Raw genomic sequence first — 21,820 nt, forward strand, 5'->3', positions numbered from 1 at the left:
GAGCTGAGCGTGATAGTGCACACCTGTAATCCCAGCACTGGGGAGGCTGACACAGAAAGATCGAGAATTCAAGGCTAGCTTACGCTACACAGGGACACTATCTCAAAAGCAAACTCAACCTGCACACCCATGTTTATTGCGGCACTATTCACAATAGCCAAGTTATGGAAACAGCCAAGATGCCCCAGCACTGACGAATGGATTAAGAAAATGTGGTATCTATACACAATGGAATTTTATGCAGCCATGAAGAAGAACGAAATGTTATCATTCGCCGGTAAATGGATGGAATTGGAGAACATCATTCTGAGTGAGGTTAGCCTGGCTCAAAAAACCAAAAATCGTATGTTCTCCCTCATATGTGGACATTAGATCAAGGGGAAACACAACAAGGGGATTGGACTTTGAGCACATGATAAAAGTGAGAGCACACAAGAGGGGGTGAGGATAGGTAAGACACCTAAAAAACTAGCTAGCATTTGTTGCCCTTAACGCAGAGAAACTAAAGCAGATACCTTAAAGCAACTGAGGCCAATAGGAAAAGGGGACCAGGTACTAGAGAAAAGGTTAGATCAAAAAGAATTAACCTAGAAGGTAACACACACGCACAGGAGATCAATGTGAGTCAATGCCCTGTATAGCTATCCTTATCTCAACCAGCAAAACCCCTTGTTCCTTCCTATTATTGCTTATACTCTCTCTACAACAAAATTAGAAATAAGGGCAAAATAGTTTCTGCTGGGTATTGAGGGGGGAGAGAGGGAGGGGGCGGAGTGGGTGGTAAGGGAGGGGGTGGGGGCAGGGGGGAGAAATGAACCAAGCCTTGTATGCACATATGAATAATAAAAGAAAAATGAAAAAAAAAAAGCAAACTCACTTTCATTCCCCCAAAGGAAGAACAGTTAGGGATGAGGCTGAGGATAGCACTGGGCTGAGACCTGTCGGAGACAGAACTAGCCATGGGAAGATGCAGGAGAGAGCCTTCCTGGGATGGGAAATAAGAGGTGCAAAGGCCCTGGAGCAGCAGACGGTCTGGAGAGAGCAGCAGGAGCCCTGCGGCATGGCCAGTTGCCAAGGGAAACCCTGGAAAGCTGAACCCATGGCCACAACATAATATGACATGTTTATAAGAGAAAAAAACAACCCAGGAAGCTACTGTGGCATTTATTTTTAAATCCAAGACCTGCCTACAGAAGCTGGGAAGGAATTATGTACCAAGAAGCCCATTAAATGAAGGGGTAAGGAATTAAGACTTACTTAACATTAAAGTGAATGATGGCTGCTGCAGATTTTAAATTTGCTAATTATTGTTCAGTAGGTCATCAAAGCACACACACACTAGTATGCTCATTAATTCAGTGTTAATTGTCCCTACTGACTTTCAAATACCACTCTCCAAAAATTAAGTAACTTAGGAGTGTGCGCTCGTTCTTGTATAAAAGTAGACAGGAGATGACAAGGTGCAAATCTGAAGTTTGGTTATAGTTAGTCATCATGAGGGAGAAAAATACCAGGAGGAGAGTCCTCTTTCCATGAAGTCCCGAGAATGAATTCCTTTGATTGAAGTAGAATTTGAACTCAGGGCCTCACACTTGCTAGGCAGGTGCTCTACCACTTGAGCCACTCCACCAGCCCTTTTTTTGTGATGGGTTTTTTCAAGATAGGGTCTCACGAACTATTTTCCCAGGCTGGCTTTGAACCACCATCCCCTCCTGATCTCTGCCTCCTGAGTAGACAGGATTACAGACATGAGTCACCAGCGCCCAGCCTGAAATGAGCAGGGGCCCTCCAGAGCCATACTGGACCCTGGGGTGGAAGGAAGAAAATCATAATACTTGTCCTGCTTTCATTTAAAATTGTGGCATTTTTGCTTATCCTGGGCTTTCGGATTGATTTTGATCTTTAAAAAGATTGCATTCTACTCGGAACAAGAAGGTAGGAGAATCGTGGCTGGAGGCCAGCTCAGCTTGGTTAGCTCAAGACCTATCTGACAATAAAGGGTCGGCAGCATGGCTCAAACTGTAGAGTGAGAGGCCCTGAGTTCAAATTCCAGTGCTCTCAACAAAAAAAGGACTGTGTTAAAATATTATGCATGTTGGTGACTAGTTTTTTGGGTACCACCTTCCATTGTGTGTCCCAGGTGACAGCCTCACTTGCCCACCCCTGTCCCAGCTCTGGTGCTGTTCCAATAAAGTTCCAACAAACTTGATTTCTGTACACTGAAATTTGATTTCATAGAATTTGTGTGTCATAAAGTATTCCTTTTTTTCCAATCACTTCAAAAATGCAAAAATATCCTCAGCTTGAGGAAACTCAACAAAAGAAAAAGTCATGTGGCAGGATGGCCCCCGCTTCGATGGCCATTTAGGGAGCCATCCCACTCCTGACTAGTCACTGCTCTGACTCTCAGGAACTTGGCCTGCTTTCTCCTTAGGTTGCTTGTCATTCTCTTCCCACTCTTTTGACCCCAAACACAGACACACACAGGCCCACAGCACACAAGCTGTCAGACCAGAGATGGCCCAGCCTGGCAGTGGGAATGCCAGTGAGGGGAGGGACGCAGCTGTGAGTGACTGAGACCTGGACCCCAATCTGCCTTGACTGTTCTTGTCTGTTAGGGTGAAAGTGCCCCCTTCCCCGTGGCTCACCTGAATCCACAGCTAGTGCTTGGCCACAAGCCATGCAGAGGACACACACAGGGACTTGGCTCTAGCTGGGACCCTACGACGGGGTGGGAGAGGTGGGACCTCCCCAGAGCAAAACAGAAAGAATGAGCTCCCGCTAATGTCACAGTGGGATTGGAGGACACAGTTAGAGGAAATTTTTTTATCGTTATTAAATTATGGTAAAAGACATATAACAAAATGTATCATTTTCACTATGTTTAAGCTCACAGCTTAGCAGCACTAAGCATACTCATATGGCTGTGTAGCCATCCCCACCATCCATCTCCAGAACCTTCTATGTCCCCCACACTGAAGCTCTGTCCCCACGACACTAACTCCCTCCCTCCCCAATCCCCAGCACAACCATCCTGCTTCCTGGCTCTATGGCTCTGTGACTCCAGGGACCTCCTGTGAGTGGCGTCCTGCAGTGCGTGTCCTTCTGTGTCTGCTCATTTCACTGAGCACCGTGTCCTCATTAACACTGGAACAGGTGTCAGAATGGTCTTCCTTTTCTCGACTGAGTCATATTCCATTGTATGAATGGACCACAGGGTGTCGATGGACCCAGTTGCCATTTGCTATGGTGAATGACATTGTAATGAACACTGGTGTACACACGGTTGGTCAAGCCCCGGGTGTCTACACAGAAGTGGGATGGCTAGGTCACGTGGGAATTCTATTTCAATCTTTTGAGAAAGCGCCATGCTGTCTTCCATAGTGGCGGCACTGCCTTACATTCCTGCCCACAGTGCCCAAGGCTTCCATCCACCTGGGTGGCAGGGCAGCTCACTGTGGTCTCAGCTTGCATGTAAGTCTTCTTGGGAGAAATGGCTAGTCAAGTCTTTTGTCCCCTTTTGTTCTTTTTGTGGTACTGGGTTTTGAACTCAGGACCTCCTGTTTGCTAGGAAGGCGCTCTACCACTTGAGTCACTCCGCCAGCCTCGATCCTCTTATTTATGCTTCCCACTTAGCTGAAAGCTACTGACTGAGATGGGGTCTTGCTAACTTTTCGCCCAGGCTGGCCTTGAATCTTAATCCTCCCAGTCTCAGCCTCCCAAGTAGCTGGGATTACAGCTGTGAGGTGCAACACCTAGCTCTTTTGCCCGTTTTTTAATGGGGTTGTGTCATTTTCTGATTCTGGAATTCTGGACAGGAGCTCCTTATGACCCACAATTGGGAAACATTTTCTCTCATCCCCCAGGCTGCCCAGTTAATCTGTCGATATCGTCCTCTTAGGAAGTTCACTCTACCTGCTTTTGCTGTTGTCAGTGCTAAATCCATAGCCATGGGCAAGTCCCTTATGTTCCCTCTGAGAGTCTCACAGCGTTTCGTGCTCAGGCCTTTAACCCATTGTGAGTTAGGGTTTATAGATCGTAAAAAGTTCCTCATTCTTTTGGGTGTGGAGATCCAGTTTTCCCAGCATCATTATTGAAAAGACCGTCCTTCCCCCCGAATGGTCTGGCACCGTTGCTGGAATAAGACCCTAGAAACATGTGAAAGTTACATGATAACACTCAGGGTCTAGTCTTGCTCACTGGCTTTGGGAAGCAGTGGACAGGCACCAGCTCACTTTCTCTCTGGCGGTAAGATGCCCACAGGCTTCTTTCCCCTTAGCGGGTTCCTCCTCCCAGGGATCACAGGGTGCCTGCAGCTGAGCACGTGCAGTAGCGACACCGATATCCTGTGAGGGCCTGGCCTTTCCGGTTTCTTACCAAAGTGTTCATTTTTCACCTAAAATGGTTTGGTGTTTTTGTTTATTATTTTTTAATTAATTTTTTTTTCTTCAGACAGGGTCTCACTCTGCAGCCCACACTGGCCTCAAACTCACAGTCCTCCCCCTACCTCAGCCTCCTGATTGCTGAGATGACAGGCAGTGCCACCACCACCAGCCGTACTATTTTTAAAAATCTCGAGGATTTAGGGCATTTTTTCCTTGTGATTTAGGGGAGCAATGACAGGAGGGAAGTGGTTTGAATCCTGTGACATGCCCATCCGAGGGCTCTGGCAGGAGCCTGACCGTGGATTCGTGAGGGGGGCTTGAACATGCCGAGGGGAGGGTGGGTGTTTCTGCCCCGATTCTTCTGGAGAACTTCCCAGACTAGCAGATTCCGAGAGAGGTCAGGACTAAAGACGGGCTGAGCACCACTAGGCTGTGGAAATCTGGGTTTTGGTCTTTTTGGACTTGGGTTCACAAATGCCAGGACACCAGTTGACACCAGGGGAAGGCGCTGGCTCACCACAAGCTCGACCTCCGAGCACCTCGGCCAGCGATGATTAACTCAGGGACACTGAGGATCGGAGGAGACCAAAGTGGGCAGCCACTGCAGAGGGGCATGGCCGGGCACAGGACTCGCCCTTGATGGCTCCGTGGCACAGGGATGGAGGCGCATCCTCCCCTAACCCGAGAGGCCATCCCGAGCCCTTCCTGGCTCTCTCCGGGAGGCCTCGCCAAGGTTCCCGCCAAGAATGCAGCCACCACGCGTGACTCAGAGCCACGCAGATCGCGTTGCCCTGAGGTTTCCACCCCGCAGCAAAGGGCTGAAACGATAGAAATGCAGCTTTCTATCCACACACTCACTTTTCCCCTTGGATTAGTCACAACGCACCGTCCTTTCTTGTGGGTCACTGCCACAAAGCGTTCCCACGGGGAGGTGGCCAGGTAGAAGAGCTGGCTTTTCCTAACCGAGCAGTGTCCCCCAGATCTGTCTTCCTCCATTGACATTAGCTGCAGTGGCTGATTTCAAAGCACTCCTGGTTGCACTGATGTGCATATCTGCCCCAGCAGCAGTCTCAAGGGACTGCCATTGGAACCATGGGCCCATGAGCACGGACCCTGAGTGACAGAGGAACTGTAAGTCCCAGGTACGAAGCACTTCCTGCCCAGGGACAGCTCTAACCCCAGCCCTGCCTATCCTGGGCCTGAAAGGCAAAGTAGGGCACAGAGAGAAAAAGGCACGGTCTCAGGTACAGCGAGCCTCCATATCCACCAGTCCTGCTTCCAAGGACTCAACCAACTCGGATTGAAAACATGTTTAAAAAACAGGGTCTGGAGCCTGGTATGGTGGTGCATGCCTGTAATCCCAGCTACACAGGAGGCATAGGTAGGAGGATCACCATCAGAGGCATGCCCCTGGCAAAAAATGAGAGACCCTACCTGAAAAGTAACGGAAGCAGAAAGGGCTGGAGGTATGGCTCAAATGATAGAGTGCTTGCCTAGCAAGCAAGAGGTCCTGAATTCAAATCCCAGTGCTGCCAAGAAACAAAACAATAGCAACAAAAAAATCCAGCATCTGTCTTGAGCATGTAGGGACTTTTTTGTGTGTGTCATTGTTCCCTAAGCAATATAGTGTAACAACTATGTACACAGAATTTAACTGTAAAAGGAATTATCAGTCCCCAAGCAATGATGTATAGGTCCTGTGCAAACATCATCCGGGTTCATAACAGGTCTTGAGCACCCTCCGGTTTTCCTGTCCACAGGGGTCTGAACCAACCCCCATGGACACCAGGAGCAATAAAAAGGCAAAGGAAATGCAGCCTGTGAGATGCATGTGGCAAAGACTCAGGTTACTTACAACAAAGGGGAAAATACTACCACAAATGCCATCCCTCCATTAAAGGACGCAAAAAGTGCATCACTGAAGGGCTGAGGGGTTGTGAGCCTCAAAATCAGCATCGTATTAACATGCGCGGGATGTCACTTATACCTTGTGCGAATCAAATATGAACCATTGTGTGCTCAGAGAGCTTTTTCTGGAAAGGGTCAAGGGCAAACATTTTCATCTTTGCAGGTCACACAGACTGTGGCTACTATTTGGCCCCACCCATTGTAAGGTTTGTGGCTTTGTGACAATAAAACGTTATAGACACTGAAATGGGAGTTTCAGGTTTTTTCATCTGTCTTAAAATAATCTTTGGGATTTTTCTCAAACCACTTCAGTGTCCATGAGCTGTGCAAAAACAGGTGTACTGGGTTGGTCTTAACTCAGTACTTAGGCCCAGTACTAGACTCAAGTGTTTTGACTCATGCCTTTTTATTTAAAATTTTTTGGCAGTACAGAGGTTTGAACTCAGGACCTCATGTTTACTAGGCAGGTGCTCTACCACTGGAGCCCACTCCGCCAGCCCAGCTCACGCCTCTAAAAGAGCTAAAATAGTTCTGGATGAACTATTACAAAGGCATCAAAGAATGTCAGAGAATATTCTAGAAATCTCAGTGTCTCTCGGGTCAGTGACATTGTGAGAGTGGGGCCCTGTCATGTCTCCTTTTCTGAGAGGCTGCGGGATTTGGGTCATCTCTACAAAAGGCCATATGCACAGCTGAGAGCTGGGCCATGTCCTAGGGAAGAGCGGGGACCGCCATCAGGTCTGTTGGTCCCAACCCTCTGCTATAGACAGAAGGTTTGGGTCCCCCTTAAATTCATAGGCTGAACCTTGTCCCCAGTTGGTGCATTAGGAAGCAGGGCCTTTGGGAGGCAGTTAGGTTATGGGGTGGAGCCTCATGAATGGCACTAGTGTCTTCATTCAAGAGAAAAGAGACCCAGCGCCCTCCTACCCCTTCTGCCGTGTGAGGACACAACAAGAAGCTGACATCCATGGAGAGAAGGGACAGGATGTCCTGGGGTCTCCCCAGGTACCTTGCTTTTAGACACGCCAGACTCCAGAACTGTGAGCGATGCATTTCTGGCGTTATAAGCCACCCAGAAGCAGTGGCCTGGCTCACCCTCCCTGCACCTTGTGAGACGACTTTGAGACTTCCACAGAGGAAAGAAAACTTTTGGATGCGTGACATTACCCAAGCCAACACCTTTGAGCAGACATTGACCCAAGGAAGACACACAAACAGCCAGTAAAGCACCCAAGAAGGTGTCTGAGGACATCAGCCCTCACAGAAATGCCAGTCAAGGCTACAGTGAGACACTCTCTACACCTACTGGGCGGGCTCTAAGAAACCCAGGGACAATGCCAAGTGCTGGTGAGGAGGTGGAGTCACTGGAGCCCCATTCGTCGCTGGTGGTAATGGCAAATGGCGTGGCCAATGTGGAAAACAGCTTCTCAAAGGTTACACTGGCGTTACCACCCGAGCCAGCAACTCTGCCCTTGTGTGCGTGCCTGAGAAAAATGAAAGCGTATGGCCACGCAAGCTTGCTGGCAGATGTTCATGGTGGCGTTATTTATAATAGTCCAAAAACAGAAACAACCCAAATGTCCACCAACAAACGAACAAGGAATAAATTGTGATACATACTACATACGATGAAATACTACTCAGCCATGAAAAAGAATGGAATTCTGATCCACGCTGAAATATGAATGAACTTCAAAACATGATGCTAAGGGAAGAAGCCAGCCGCAAATGGTGACTCCAATTACAGGCATAGTCACAACAGGCTTTGTCTGCCGACAGAAAGGAGGCTGGGAACTGCAGAGGACAGGTGGAAGCTGTGATCAACTTTCTTTTTTGATAGCACTGGGTTTGAACTCAGGGCCTCACATTTGCTAGGTGGATGCTCCACCGCTGGAGCCATGCTTCCAGCCCTTTTGCTTTAGTTATTTTTCAGACAGAGTCTTGTGTTTTTGCCCAAGCCGTCCCTGAACCTCGATCCACTCAATCTCTGCCTCCCAAGTAGCTGGGATTATAGGTGTGAGCCACCATAGTTTTAATATGTACGGGGTTTCTTTTGGGGATGATGGAAATATCCTGGAGCTACATATTGATGATAATTTTACAACGTTCTGAATATCGTTAACACGTGACCTGAAAACCATGTAAAAATGAGTGCATTTTGTCACCTGAATTTTATCTCATTGTTTTTAAAAATGACATGGTCAGCGTGGACAAATGCCAGACAAGAAGAAAAAGAGATGATACAGGATCTAAAGGGGACTGGGGAGTGGCTTGAGTGGTAGAACGCCTACCCAGCAAGAGTTCAAACCCTATACTGAAAAAATTTCAGGGTCTAAAGCATCTCATACCTTCGAGAAGTGAAATGTGATACCATTCATAGCTATGAGAAAATCAGGCCTAAGAACTCAAAGTCAAAACCTTTTTTTTTGATGGTTCTGGGGTTTGAACTCAGGGCCTACACCTTGAGCCACTCCACCAGACCTTTTTTTTTTTTTGTGAAGTATATTTTCGAGACAGGGTCTCATGAACTATTTGCCCAGGCTGGCTTCAAACTGTGATCCTCCTGATCTCTGCCTCCTGAGTAGCTAGGATTACAGGCGGGAGCCACCGGTGCCCGGCTCAAAATTCTTTTTAACATTTGAAGAAATAAACTTTAGTGACAAATAGTCTCTAAGAGTCTTCCTCCATGGAGACCTCCAGTGACAGGGAGGGAAGCCTGTTTTAGCAATGCCAGGCTTATGGTGCCAAAGCATTTGGTTAGGCCAGTCCCATAAATAGAACAGGTCTCAGGAATGAATGAGCCACCAGCAGCTAGAGGAGAGGTGGGCACTGCGCAAGGAGGAATCCCAAACAATGAGATGGTGTCCCAGTTTGAGAATTGAGAGCACTGCAGGCTTTATGAGCCAAGCCCTCACTGAACATCACCACCGAGGAAAAAAGGAGCAAGTAGTTTCTAGAAGAGCCAAGGAAAACTGGTTGAGGCTAGTGGCTTGAAAATCTTAACGGAGGTTGAAAAAATTATTCATTGAATCTGAGGAAAGCTCAGGTGAAGAACGATGGCTGGTGAGGGCGAAGTCTTGGGAGTTCTGGTCTTAAACCATTTATACAAAGAGAAAGCGTGCGCACTGCATCAGGGTGGACTGTGAGAGTGAGGGGGAGGCTCAACAATGAAGCTGTCATTGGGCAGAGTAGGTACATGTCACAGGAGGCCAGTCTGGCTGGCCTGGGACGACCTGGGGACAGGGCTGCCCACCAGACTGCAGAGTGCCTGCTTGGGGGAGGGAGGCAGCAACACTGAGCCCATGCATCAGTGGAGAGCTGGCAGGCGCAGGTCGCTTGCTAGGTGACAGAGCAGAGTCAAGGGCAGTAAGTGTGAACTTGTGGTGGCACAAACGGGCCCCACAGCAAGGCCTCCCCAGGGGTACTTGGCTGGGCGCAGCTCACGGTGGCAGAATGAGGCTGGGTCAGGAGCACAGGGACTGGGAGGTGGGCAGAGCAGTCCCGACAGGGAGCCAGTTCCAGGTGGCGGGGTGGCCCTGCAAGGAGGTGTGAGGGGCTGCAGGATGGAGCAGGACTCGGGGAGCCTGGGCCGAGGGGACATGGACACGTGTCTGCCAGATGGCCGGGGACCCATGCCTGGGATTCTTGGCTTGTCAGGATCCAGTCTGTGCTGTAGGGCAAGGCCATCAATGGGTCGAGGATGTAAGGGCCAGGGCACACACACCTGTGCAGGTGGGGAGGAGGTGGGGAGGCTCGGGCTGGGACTAAAGGAGAAAGTGGCCTTTCCTGTGGGATTGGAGTGAGAATGGCAAGTGATTTCAAGGTGGGTGATTTCGAGGAGAGGACACCCCCTCCAGGACTTTGCAAACATCCCCACATGTGCACACACAATTTGGACAAGGGCACTTGCTTCTGCAACATGGCTGGGAGAAGGGAAGATGTCTAAGCAAAATGGCTCTTGCTAGGGAGTAAGCCAATACCACAGAACACATCTGTATGGTGGACCTGAGGCAGGAGGAATGAGGCAGAAACATGAATGGTGACATGGAGAGAGATGGGCTCAATAATGAGCGAGAAGAGTGGCTGTACAACAGTGGGCATACCACCATCTCTTTTCTTGCAAAACAAACAAAATACACTATTAGCAGCTACTTGAGGGGTAGCTACTTGGAGATCGGGAGGATGGCGGTTCAAGGCCAGCCTGGGGAAAAAGTTAGCAAGACCCCATCTCAACCAACCCAGGCACAGTGGTGTATACCTGAGATCCCAGCTAGTTGGGAAGCCTAGGTAGGAGAATCTCAATTTGAGGCAAGCCCTGGGAGAAAAATTCGAGACCTACCTGAAAAATACCTGAAGGAAAAGGGGGGTGGGTTGGGAGTGTGGCTTAACTGGTAGAGCACCTGCTAGCAAGTACAAGGCCCTGAGTTCAAACCCTGATTCAAAAAAACCATTAATTCAGTCATAAAAAGGAGTGGAACGTGGATAGTAAGGACCCAGAAACGTCACAGTAAAAGAATGCAGTCACTAAAGGCTATATACCGCATGGACCCTGATAGGAACAGGTGACCCAAGGCAGGAAGTAGAGCGTGGGTGCCAGGGCTGGGAGAGAGATAGGGTTTCTTTTGGGGTTATGGAATGTTCAGGAATTAAGATAGTGGTGATGGTTGCATAACTTTGAGAATATCCCAAACCCACTCCGTGTTCACATGAAAGGTGAATTTTATGGTATGTGAGCACATTGATTTGGAAGGTTGGCCATGCCAGGTGCCGGTGGCTCACGCCTATAATCCCAGCTACTCAGGAGGCAGAGATCAGGAGGATCATGTTCAAAGCCAGCCTGGGCAAACAGTTTGCGAGATCCTATCTCAGAAAAATCCATCACAAAAAGGGGCTGGTGGAGTGCTCCAGGTGTAGAACCTGAGTTCAAACCCCAGTACAGCAAAACAAACAAAAAACCCAGAAACCCTGGCATCAAGGGGCCCTGAGCTACTCAGATCCTGTGTGTATGAGTAGCTACACTGGTCACTTTTCAATAAAAATTGGGCCGGGGGGGGTGTCTGGGGGTGTAGCATGCATGAGGCCCTGGTTTCCATTCCTAGCATCAGAAAAAAAATTGTCCCTGTCTTCACTGTAACACCTTTAGCTGTCAGGCCAGCCAGGAGTCACTGGCCACAAGAGTTACTCCACACTCGACATGTGGCTGGTACCAACTGGGATTTTGTTTCAAGGACTTAACACAAAAAAATCCAAAATACTCACTAACAATGTTTTCATACAGATTATGTAGAGAGATTATAAATGGAAATGACAATATTTTCCACCCAGTGCATTGGACAAAATGCATCATTAAATTATAGAACTAGAAAGTTTAAAAGGACATGGGTGTGTCTGAGGGAGTGGCTCAAGCAGTAGAGTACCTGCCTTGCAAGTGGGAGACCGTGAATTCAAACCCCAGCACCAGCAAATACATTAAATTAAGTTAAAATAAAGTATCACGAGTGGCTTGCTTGCCTTGCTCATTGTTGGTCTTAGAATAAATCATCCAACTGAGAAGTCACAAATATCTGAAGATACCATATTTTACTAGAATGTAGGTGAAATGACTTTTAGATCTAGGTGTGGTCTCCATCTCCTAAGAATCCAAGTCATTTCCTGTGTCCCACATGCATAACTAGACATGTGTCTTTCCTTGAGTGTTTTGCTAGGGTGAAAGAAAAAAGGAAATGTTCACAAATAATTCCTGGCATTACAAAAGGCAAGAGTTGCAGGCCAGGTGTGGTGGCTCACCCCTGTAATCCCAGCTACTCGGGAGGTGGACATCATGAAGATCATGGTTTGAAGCCAGTCGAGGCAAAAAGTTATCAAGACCCCATCAATCAATAAGCCAGGTGTGATGGTGCACACCTGTCATCCCACCTGCATGGGAAGCATAGAAGGATCTTGAGCTGAGGTCCGCCACAGGCAAAAACTCGAGATCCTAGCTGAAAAATAATCTAAAGGCAAAAAAAAAAAAAATAAGGCAACAGGGTGTTAACACAAGGTGGAACACACAGGGCTGGGGACTCTGGGAGCATCAGAGTCAAAGAGATGCCCGGTGGGGCAGGGCCACCAGGCAAGGAGCACAGGACAGAGACTGAGCTGGCTGGAGCAGGGGCAGAGGGAACAGGCTGGGCTGTGTGCAGAGAAACTAAACACTGACAGAGCCCCTGCCCTCTGTCTACAGGGCAGGAGTCACAAACTGGATTCTGGCCCAGCCAGATGCCCGATTCTGTACTGCTTACAACCTAAGAATGGTTTTTATATTTTCAAGTGGTTGGAAGAGATCAAAACCAAAATATTCTGAGACACATGCAAACGATAGAAATTCACGTTTCAGTGTCCATGAATAAAGTTTTATTGGCATATGGCCCCGCCCTTGGTGTTCACATACTGTCCACACTGCTTTCAGCTAAAACCAAGAAACCCTGGTGGTAACTGTGACCATCTAGCCACAGACCCTTAAAACATGGCCCTTAAATCCCTACTTCCACAGAATCCTAATACATTCTGCAGGCTTTATTTGCTCAAATAAAATTAGGGGCACTTTTGCCAATTTGCAGAAGGATTTATTAGACAGGGTTTTTGAACTTGAAAACAATTTGCCCTGAAATATTTCTGAAACCTTGAGTACAGGTTTGCTCTACCTGCAACAAAACACTCTGCAAGTGTCACACTGTTGGGAAACACTGGCCCAGCTGGTGGCACCTGGTCCCCAGCAGTTTGAAATGACACGGTGCCCAGTTAGTACCACACACCACTGTCAGATCTTAGAATGTAATCCTGCATCATTAACAAATAATGCAAGTTCTCACGGTTAATGGAATGTGTTCACAGCATTCCTGTCCCCCAACAGCTCAAAACCTGTCTAGAGGGCAAGCAGAAGCATGATACCAGGTGGGAGAACATGACCCCACAGGACCTGCATAGGCCTCCTGCAAGGAAGGAGGTGACTGGTCAGAGCCCTGATCTAAATGCTCAGAGTGCAGGGGACAAGCAAACAAGAGCCATTAGGGTAGCGGGGCCTAAGGGGCTAGGAAGCAGAAAGGGGGCGGCAGGTTTGTGGGAGAAGGAGAGGAAGAGGACAGGGAGAGTCCCAGCCTTCAAGGCCAGGCAATGGAGAAGGAGGCTCTGTCCATAGCTTGGAGGATCTGGAGAGGAACAGTACACAGCTGAGCCAGTTACACAGGGAGAGTGGGGTGCCCGGGTGGGGTCCCGACAGCTCCGAACCTCTCCTTCGCATACGGCTGGTTCTCCTGGTGGACTTGGCCCAGTTCCCTCTGATGCTAAAAGAAGACTTCAGCAGAGGAGACACTGTGGGCAAAGACTGGGCCAATCTGTGTTTAATGGCAGGAAAGACCCTCCCCGAGGGAGCAAGACACACATTCAACACTTTCACTTTTATTGGTGGTACTGGGAATTGAACTCAGGGTCTTGTCTTTGCTAGGCAGGTGCTCTACTGCTTGAGCACTTTTGCTTTAGTTATTTGTCAGATAGGGTCTCACACTTTCGTCCAGTATTGTCCCTGGGCCATGCTCCTCTTTACTTACACCTCCTGAGTAGCTGAGATTATACATGCACACCACCATGCTCATCTTATTGGTTGAGATATGGTCTTACTAACTCTCATTCACTTCCCACATAGCTGGGATTACAGATGTGAGCCACTGTGGCAGGTCAAGCATTTTCAGCTTTTTAAGGGCATAACAGTCACATCAACCCCACTGGGTTTTCAAAAAAATAGGAAGTAATACAGTCATCGGGAGATACATTCCAAGACCTCCAGTACAGGCCTGAAACATGGCTAGTATCCACCCTTATGTATGCTATGTGTTTTCTTCTACATACATACTTTTAATAAAGTTTCATTTGTAAATTATGCACAGTAAGAGATCAACAACATTCATAGAATAATTATCACAATGTACTATAGTAAAAGTTATTAAAAACCTATGAATAATTTCTGGAATTTTCCATGTACTATGATTGAACCACAGATGCAGAAACACTCAAGTGGCTCCAATGCCCTTACACAACAATGGAGACTGTAGCCAGGTATGGTGGCTCACGCCTGCAATCCCAGCTACTCAGGAGGTAGAGTTCAGGAGGATCACCATTCAAGGCCAGCCCCGGGGAAACTGTTCACAAGCCAATGGCTGGACGTGGTTGTGCACACTTGTCACCTCAGGTACACAGGGACATAAACGGGAGGATCATGGTCCAGGCCAGCCCGGGCAAAAAGTGATACCTTACTTCAAAAACTAACCAGAGCAAAAAGGGCTGGGGTATGGTTCAAGCAGGAGAACAGCTGCTAGCAAGCACAAGGCCCTAAGTTCAAACCCCACTACCAAAAAAAAAAAAAAAGGAACTGTCACCCACAGCACTAGAAGATCTTACAGGGATCAGACAGGTGACAGGCTCAGTCAATGACAGCATATGTGATTTTATCTAAAAGCTTTGTAACCAGACAACTGAGTAACAATTATTTCCAAATTTGCACTGGGGAGCAATCAGGAAATTTCGTTCTCAGTTGGCTTTATCTCAGCCTCTTGTTTTTTTGGGTTTTTTTGTGGTGCTGAGGATGGAACCCGGGACCTCATGTACACTAGGCAAGCACTCACCACTGACCTCCACCCAGCACCCTGGCCCCCCTCACTGGTTTATGGTTGACTTGTTTTAAAGCCAACTCTTGGGCTGGGGTGTAGCTCAGAGGTAGAGTGTATGCTTCATATGCAGGAGGTCCTGGGTTCAATTCCCAGCACTGAAAAAGACAAAAAACAAAAAAAGACCCTTTTGTGCTTGCTTTGGCAGCACATATACTAAAATTGGAACGATACAGAGAAGATTAGCGTGGCCCCTGTGCAAGGATGACACGCAAATTCATGAAGAGTTGCATATTAAAAAGAAAAAAGACCCTTTTCCCAGAAAGAATCATTCTAACTAGAAATTTGAGGTATCTGAGAGAAACTTCAGAAATGGGGTGCTCCCTGCTATGACAATAACCCCTGTACAGACTGCAAGGTGGGGGACTTCAGTGAGCTGTTTCCCACCCCACCATCACCCATGGGCCACCACCCAACCTCACCAAGGCATCTGGCAGTGATGTTGACTCAGCGCCTCCTGCCTGGGGTGGATACCTCCCAGCAAATGGTTACTTGAGATTTTTGTTTGTTGTTTTGAGTTTTAAGTGACTGAGTGGTTTTGTTTTATTTTTGAGGCACTGGGGTTTGGACTCAGGGCCTCATGCTTGCTAAGCAGGTGCTCTACCACTTGAGCCACTCCTCCAATCCTTTTTTATGTTGGGTTTTTTTTTGAGATATTTTCTCTCCAACTATTTGCCCAGGCTGGCTTCGAACCACAATCCTCCTGATCTCTGCCTCCTGAGTAGCTAGGATTACAGGCGTGAGAAATGGGTGCCCAGCTTGCTATTTTCTTTAGCAAAGCCTGTAAGTCCCAAGCCTACTCTTCCCTAAACAGGGAGAGACAATGAACATCACAGAGGAGCTTGAGCTACCCTGGCCCCGCGTGACAGTCCTCTCAGCCAACAAAGGGGCGGGAGTGAAATGGGCCCTATGTGTGGCTCTGTCCAGTCAGCACAGTGAGGAGCAGAGTTGGGGGACATGTCTGCAAGGAAGGGAGCCAGGCGCAGAGACAGCTGCCTGCAGAGCAAGTCAATTTCGCACAAGGCCATTCACTCCTGACTACTTTCTCCAAGGGCACAGCTCCGGCCCAGGGCTGACTTCTGGGGGCCGCCCAGCAGTCTCTGGAGCTTTTGGTGTCCCCCAAGATTCTTGAGCCACAGCAAAACAAGGCTTAAGACATAGACATCACCCTATAGGCTCACTTTTCCTCAGAGCTAGATTGGGACAGCAGAGCGAAACAAGGGGCAAAGCAAGTCCCTCCAAGAGACACCTGGCAAGGTCTAAGACAGGGCTGTCTGACTTGGCGAGCAGAGTGTGCTAGTAGCAGGTGGAGGCTGGGTGCTGCTTGTCACCCTACAGTGTGCTGAGGAGCCCTGTCAGCAGGGATCACATGGTCCCAAATGTCAAACACACAGTGCTGGAGAACTGGGCATTGGCTACATTGTCCCACCGAACCCTCCGGGTAAAACCAGAGTTCCTGGGGCAAGAGGGGCAGTAGGCAAAAAGGCAGGATTTTCATTGCTGAAATGACACTGCAGAAAGAGAGGAGGGGAGTGCACTGGAAGTGAAAGATAGGCAAGGAGGAGGGGCAGGCTGTTCTGTAACAAATCTGAGCACTGAGCTAAGTCTGATGCAGTTATGACAAAGGGGACAGGCTGGCTTCTCCATGTGGGCAACAAAAGTAGAGAGAAAGTGAGCATCTGGTCTCCTGACATAGCCCTGGGGAGCCAAGGCCAGGCAGGTGAAGACTTCAAAGAGATGAGTAAGAATCACAAGAAGCAGCAGCCCCAGGCCTCTGCCTGGAAGTGATTTCGCAGTGGCCTTCCTGGTGGTAAGGGGAGAGCTACAGCATCTCTGCTTCTGGACTACAGTGGAGGGCTACTGTCCACAGTCTGCAGCCAGCACTGCAACTAGAAGAAGGCAGAGGCTGGGCTTGGCAGTTCCACCCAGCCAGAGGCAGGGAACATTCCCAACTGGAAGTGGAGAGGGAGACGCCATGTTGGGCCTTCCTCCTGCAGTCTGTTAAATTCAATAACTGCCAGTTGATGCACCTTTTCTTTTGCATGCCCAGTCTCTCCAATGTCATAACTAAATACACAGCCAGTTGTAAACTAAGCTAGTGAGTCACAGGAGGCTTCCAGAAAGACTTTCTACGCACATGTGTCATGTCCAGGTGTGTAGTGTAACCACACCGTGATTTATACAGGTCAGACACTCTTGAAATGCATCCGGCTGGTGCTTAAACTGTCGGTTGCTGATGGTTGCTAACAATTTTTGGTGTCTTCCAGCACCTTCTCCCAGCTTAACTTTCCATGTGGTGATATACTAAAACACTTAAATAGTCAACTAATTTTAAGCTCCTCAGATGCAGGATATTTTGGGCCCACAAATATTTGTTGAATGACTGAATGCAAGCCTCACAGAAAGAAGTCCTGATAGTGGTGAATTCTTCTGGAGAACAGAGAATTCTTTTTCAAATTGGAAGTACATCCTTCATTGGATTTCCTGTGGGTCTGGAATTTCAGATCTACTTTTCCTCCCAGCAGCATCTGGTCTCTTCATATTCTAGGAGGAACAGCAGAAGTTGGAGAAAACCCTGTGTGGTGTTTTCCTTGGGCCCCCGTTGGCCCTGATGGAATAGGCACACATTCTTGTGGGCTGGTCATTTTTCTAGAAACTACTTTCAAGCCCTTACCCCACAGATCATCTTTTGGACAGAAATGTATTCTTGGCAACAGGGCAATGTTTCCAAAAGATAAACAGTTTTCATTTAAAAAAATAGCATGATTAGGTGCTATTGTGACTTTAGGGGTGGATTTCTGTGTCATCAGTAGGATTCTGACAGCTTTCTGAAAAGACAGGCGCTCTGAGCCAAGCCTTTTGCCTTTTGAGGGGAACAGGACACTTTGTCTCCAAAATGTGCCCAAGTCGTATGCTTCTGGTCTCTTCCTAGTGCTCAGTCCTTAAGTGATTCCACTTCTGCCTTCTCAGCCTACTTCCAGGTTCTTCCTCACCTCAGAGTCCCTTCAAAACCTTCCCTTTCAGCATGAGTCACAGCAGCCAAGCGCTAGAAACAGCCCAGTGTCCATGAAAAGACGAGTGGATGAACAATGGTCCGTCCACACACTGAAATATTATTTGGCCACAAAAAGGAAGGCCATTCTGACACCTGCTACAACATGGGGGACCCTGAGGACACGGTGCTCAGTGAAATGAGCAGACACAGAAGGACACACACTGCAGGATGCCACTCACAGGAGGTCCCTAGAGTCACAGAGCCATAGAGATAGGAGGAATTGGAAGGTGGTGCCAGGGGCTGGGGCAGGAGGAAGTTAGTGTTGATGGGGACAGAGCTCCAGTGTAGGGGCATGGAAGGTTCTGGAAGCGGGCAGTGCTCAGCGCCACTGAACTGCACACATCAACACGGCAAGCCGTATGTGATGCAGACTGTGCCATGATAAACCACCTTCCCACTTGACCTGTCCTTGGCTCACTGTGCCTGAATTTCGATGGCTCTGCTGTGGCCTTCTCTTCTCACTCTCCGCCCTGCTCTTGTGACCATGACTCCATGCTGACCTCCGACCCAGATGCCTGGCTGGCTCCCTCCCGCAAGGCTGCCCCCCCGCAATCTGCAACCCTCTGGCTCGTTACCAGCATCACCACCCGCCCTGCCCTGCACCAGCCTCTCCTGTGTTCCCAACTCACTCAGGTGTCCTCTCTACCTGTCACCATGGACGGGTATTCCATGTGTGCCTCAGTTCTTTGGAGATACAGTCTGAAACAAGAGCACTGTCCCCCAAAAGGGGGACAGATGGGCAGAGGAAAGTGCGGTAGACACACTCTTCTTGTGACATAAAGGCTTCTGTGAGAAGTGACAGCACACCCGACGGAGGTGGGCAGGCAGCTGAGACGGGCGGAGGCATTGCTGTGGACAGTGGAAGCCGTGGGCTTCCGTTCTGCAAGAGTGTGGGGTCTCTGGGTGGTGGAAAACTCAGGCAGTGTGATGACTGCCTGGGCGTGGGAAGTCACAGGGGAAGGGCCACACAGTAGGCAGTAGCCCTCCAGGCACATGCGCAGAGGGCATTATCTTAGCCCTGGCCTGGGGTGGGGACCTCTGGGGCTTTAGAATGACTTTCTCCACCCCCTTCCGCCTATGCATTGCCTGTGCTAACACAGCTGCTCAGGAAGGCCATGACTCTCCTTACCCTCCCCTGCAGTGGGTGCCCAGGTCGCCCCAGACTCTCAAGTCCCATTCTCCTGCTCCCCCCAGCTGTGGCTTCAGGGCAGGCCCTGTCACCTTCCCAGGCCCCAGACACAGTGATACCTCGAACCTCTTCAAGCCTCTGGCCTTCCAGAACACCCTACCAAGAGACAAGAGACAAAGCTCTCATCTCGCCAGGGCAGGAGCCAGACTATAAATATGTAGACCACATTCTGTTTCTGTCACAAATACCCAATTCTGTCATTGCTGCCCACCAGTAGCTACACAAATAAGATGTGAGGGGCTGGGCGGGGATGGGCTCTAATAAAACCTGGCTTTTAAACATGGCGACAGACTGGCTATGACCTGAGAGCCATAGTCCACCCACCCTCCTTTGTCCAGGCCTCCAATCCCGGGGAGATGTGCTCTAGTCTCCCCTTGGGCCCTGCACTTGGCCAGCAGGAAGATCATGGCCACACCTCCTCTCACCACCCAGCTCCTACAGACACCACTCCTGGCCCGCCAGGCAGAGCTGCGTCCTCCTTAGAGCTCCCACTGGCCCTGTGAAACACCAAGCAGAATCTCTGTGTGATTCTCCTCCTCCTTGCCTGTCTCATTGGACAGTGCTTGGTCAAAGATTACAAAGAATGAAGGGAACCAATGTCAGGGGTCTGGAAGGCAATTCTTCCAATGAATGGCTAGACACCTCCATCTGACACCTACAGACAGAACTGAAGTCTACCGACGATCAATAATTTATATACAGAATAGCAGCCAAACTCTTTCCCGTGACCTCCAGCTCCTGAGTTAGAGGGCTATGGCCCTGGCCTTCTGCATCTCTTCTCTTTGCTCACCAGACATCAGCCACATGGCCCCCTCCTCCACCTTGATCAGGCCCAGAGGATTCCCCACCCCATCCCACCCCAGGACCCTTGCAGCAGCAAAGCTCTTCCCTCTGAACTCCGCAGGACTGGCTCCTTACGAGCATTGTTACACACCAATAGCACAGTTAGCATCACACTGCCCTGTTCTGTGGCCTCCACCCCTCAAGTGTGAGTTCAATTCACATTTCAAATTCTCTTATTCTGAATTACCCCATTGTCAGGCATACACACAGACACACACTCAAAATAACTGCAGACATCACAGGAGACTTATCATCTACAGCACATCTGGGCTTCGTTCTTAATAAACAAGAAATGACATCAAGTCACGATACCTATTTTTAATGGCTGTATCATTTTTTTTTTCCATTTTAAACCACGAGGTCTGGCAGGTATACAGGGATTCACAGAATCTAAAATCCACTTGCTCTATGTGTCCTCTACACATAATGGCAAGTCACCCAAAAGTGGTGAGCAGTCACTGAATTCAGAGCCATGCAACCTAAGAGTAAGGAACCACCCGGGCAGAGTTGTAAAATATGCCAGTCCTATGCATCATAGAACAGGAATGCAACTCCAAGAAGGAAGAGCTGAGGTGCTTGGGCCTGGGCGGCTGCTCCAAGGGCGTTGCTCAAGTCCTGGCATGAAGACCAGGCTGGTCCCTGTCTCCAAATGGCTTGCTTCCAGATGTCAACTGTGTTGGCATCCAATGCTAGCAGTAACAGAAAAGCAAAACCAGTATCTAGAGGTCGTCACCTATAAGCTCAGCCCCTCCACCATAACCCGCAGGGGCCTCGCCACAGCCAGTGTGTGGAAACTCAAGTGACTTTGTTGTTTGTTTTTGCTTTTGCAGGGTACTTACAACTGCAGGGTAACATGTTTGTAATAATTTTTGGATGAATTTAAAGGCATTTATTTCCTGCCCAAAACACAACGTGAGGCTCCACCACCCAATCTCACCAAAATCTCCTTCGTGTTGGTACTGTCAGGAAATCAAACTCAACAACCAATCATCACGCCTGTCTGTGATCCCAGCTCCTCAAGAGGCAGAGATCAGGAGGATCAAGCCCAGGCATATAGTTTGCGAGACCCTATCTCGAAAAAATAAAAAAAAGGGTGGTGGAGTGGCTCAAGATGTAGGCTCTGAGTTCAAACTCCAGTATCACACACACACAAAAGCATTCCTTTCTTGGGCTGGAGGCATGGCTTTAAGGGGTGGAGGCAAGAGCCAAGATCAAGGCCCCAAGTTCAAACCCCAACACTGCCAAAAAACTACAACAAAACGCTCCCAAGAAGCACAAAGAAAGTTTTCTGTCTTTGCTCTAATTTCCAACACATATGCCATCAACCCACCTGTCCATCACCCACCCATCTGACCATCCGTTCATCCATCCACCAACAAATCAAGTACATACACAAATACCAGATCCTGGCCTGGGAGGAAAGGGTCACCACTTAAATTCCAGCAGGAAGTCAAATGCTGTTAGCCAACACACAAACCCACAGTGGTAATAACAGTCAGAAATCCAGAAAACTCTGAACACAGGGAGGGTTTTCTGTACCTTTCACATAGACTCATGGGGTAATAAACCCCTACCTGAACGACCTGAGCTTACTATTGGCCCTTCTCTCCTTCATTTCATGGGAATATTCACAGAATTCAAGGCAGAAATAGGGACATGTCCACTGGGAGTGCCGTGGGGCTTGCACTTCCCGCTCCTCTAGTTTACAGAGGACAGTGACGAAGGAGACTGTCCCTCTGGG

The 21,820-nt window shown here is 48.8% G+C and overlaps 1 protein-coding gene and 1 non-coding gene across 4 annotated transcripts in view; one reads left to right on the forward strand and one right to left on the reverse strand.

Moving 5' to 3' along the window:
- Rfx2 (regulatory factor X2) overlaps positions 1 to 21,820 on the reverse strand; it is a 78,852-nt gene that overhangs the window by 54,020 nt on the left and 3,012 nt on the right. The window lies entirely within an intron of this gene.
- On the forward strand, positions 15,125 to 15,231 carry LOC141416997 (U6 spliceosomal RNA). The gene has a single exon (XR_012441632.1). It is a non-coding gene; the product is annotated as a U6 spliceosomal RNA (small nuclear RNA).

This window comes from Castor canadensis, chromosome 14 (assembly GCF_047511655.1).
Source record: "Castor canadensis chromosome 14, mCasCan1.hap1v2, whole genome shotgun sequence".
NCBI classification, from domain to species: Eukaryota; Metazoa; Chordata; class Mammalia; order Rodentia; family Castoridae; genus Castor; species Castor canadensis.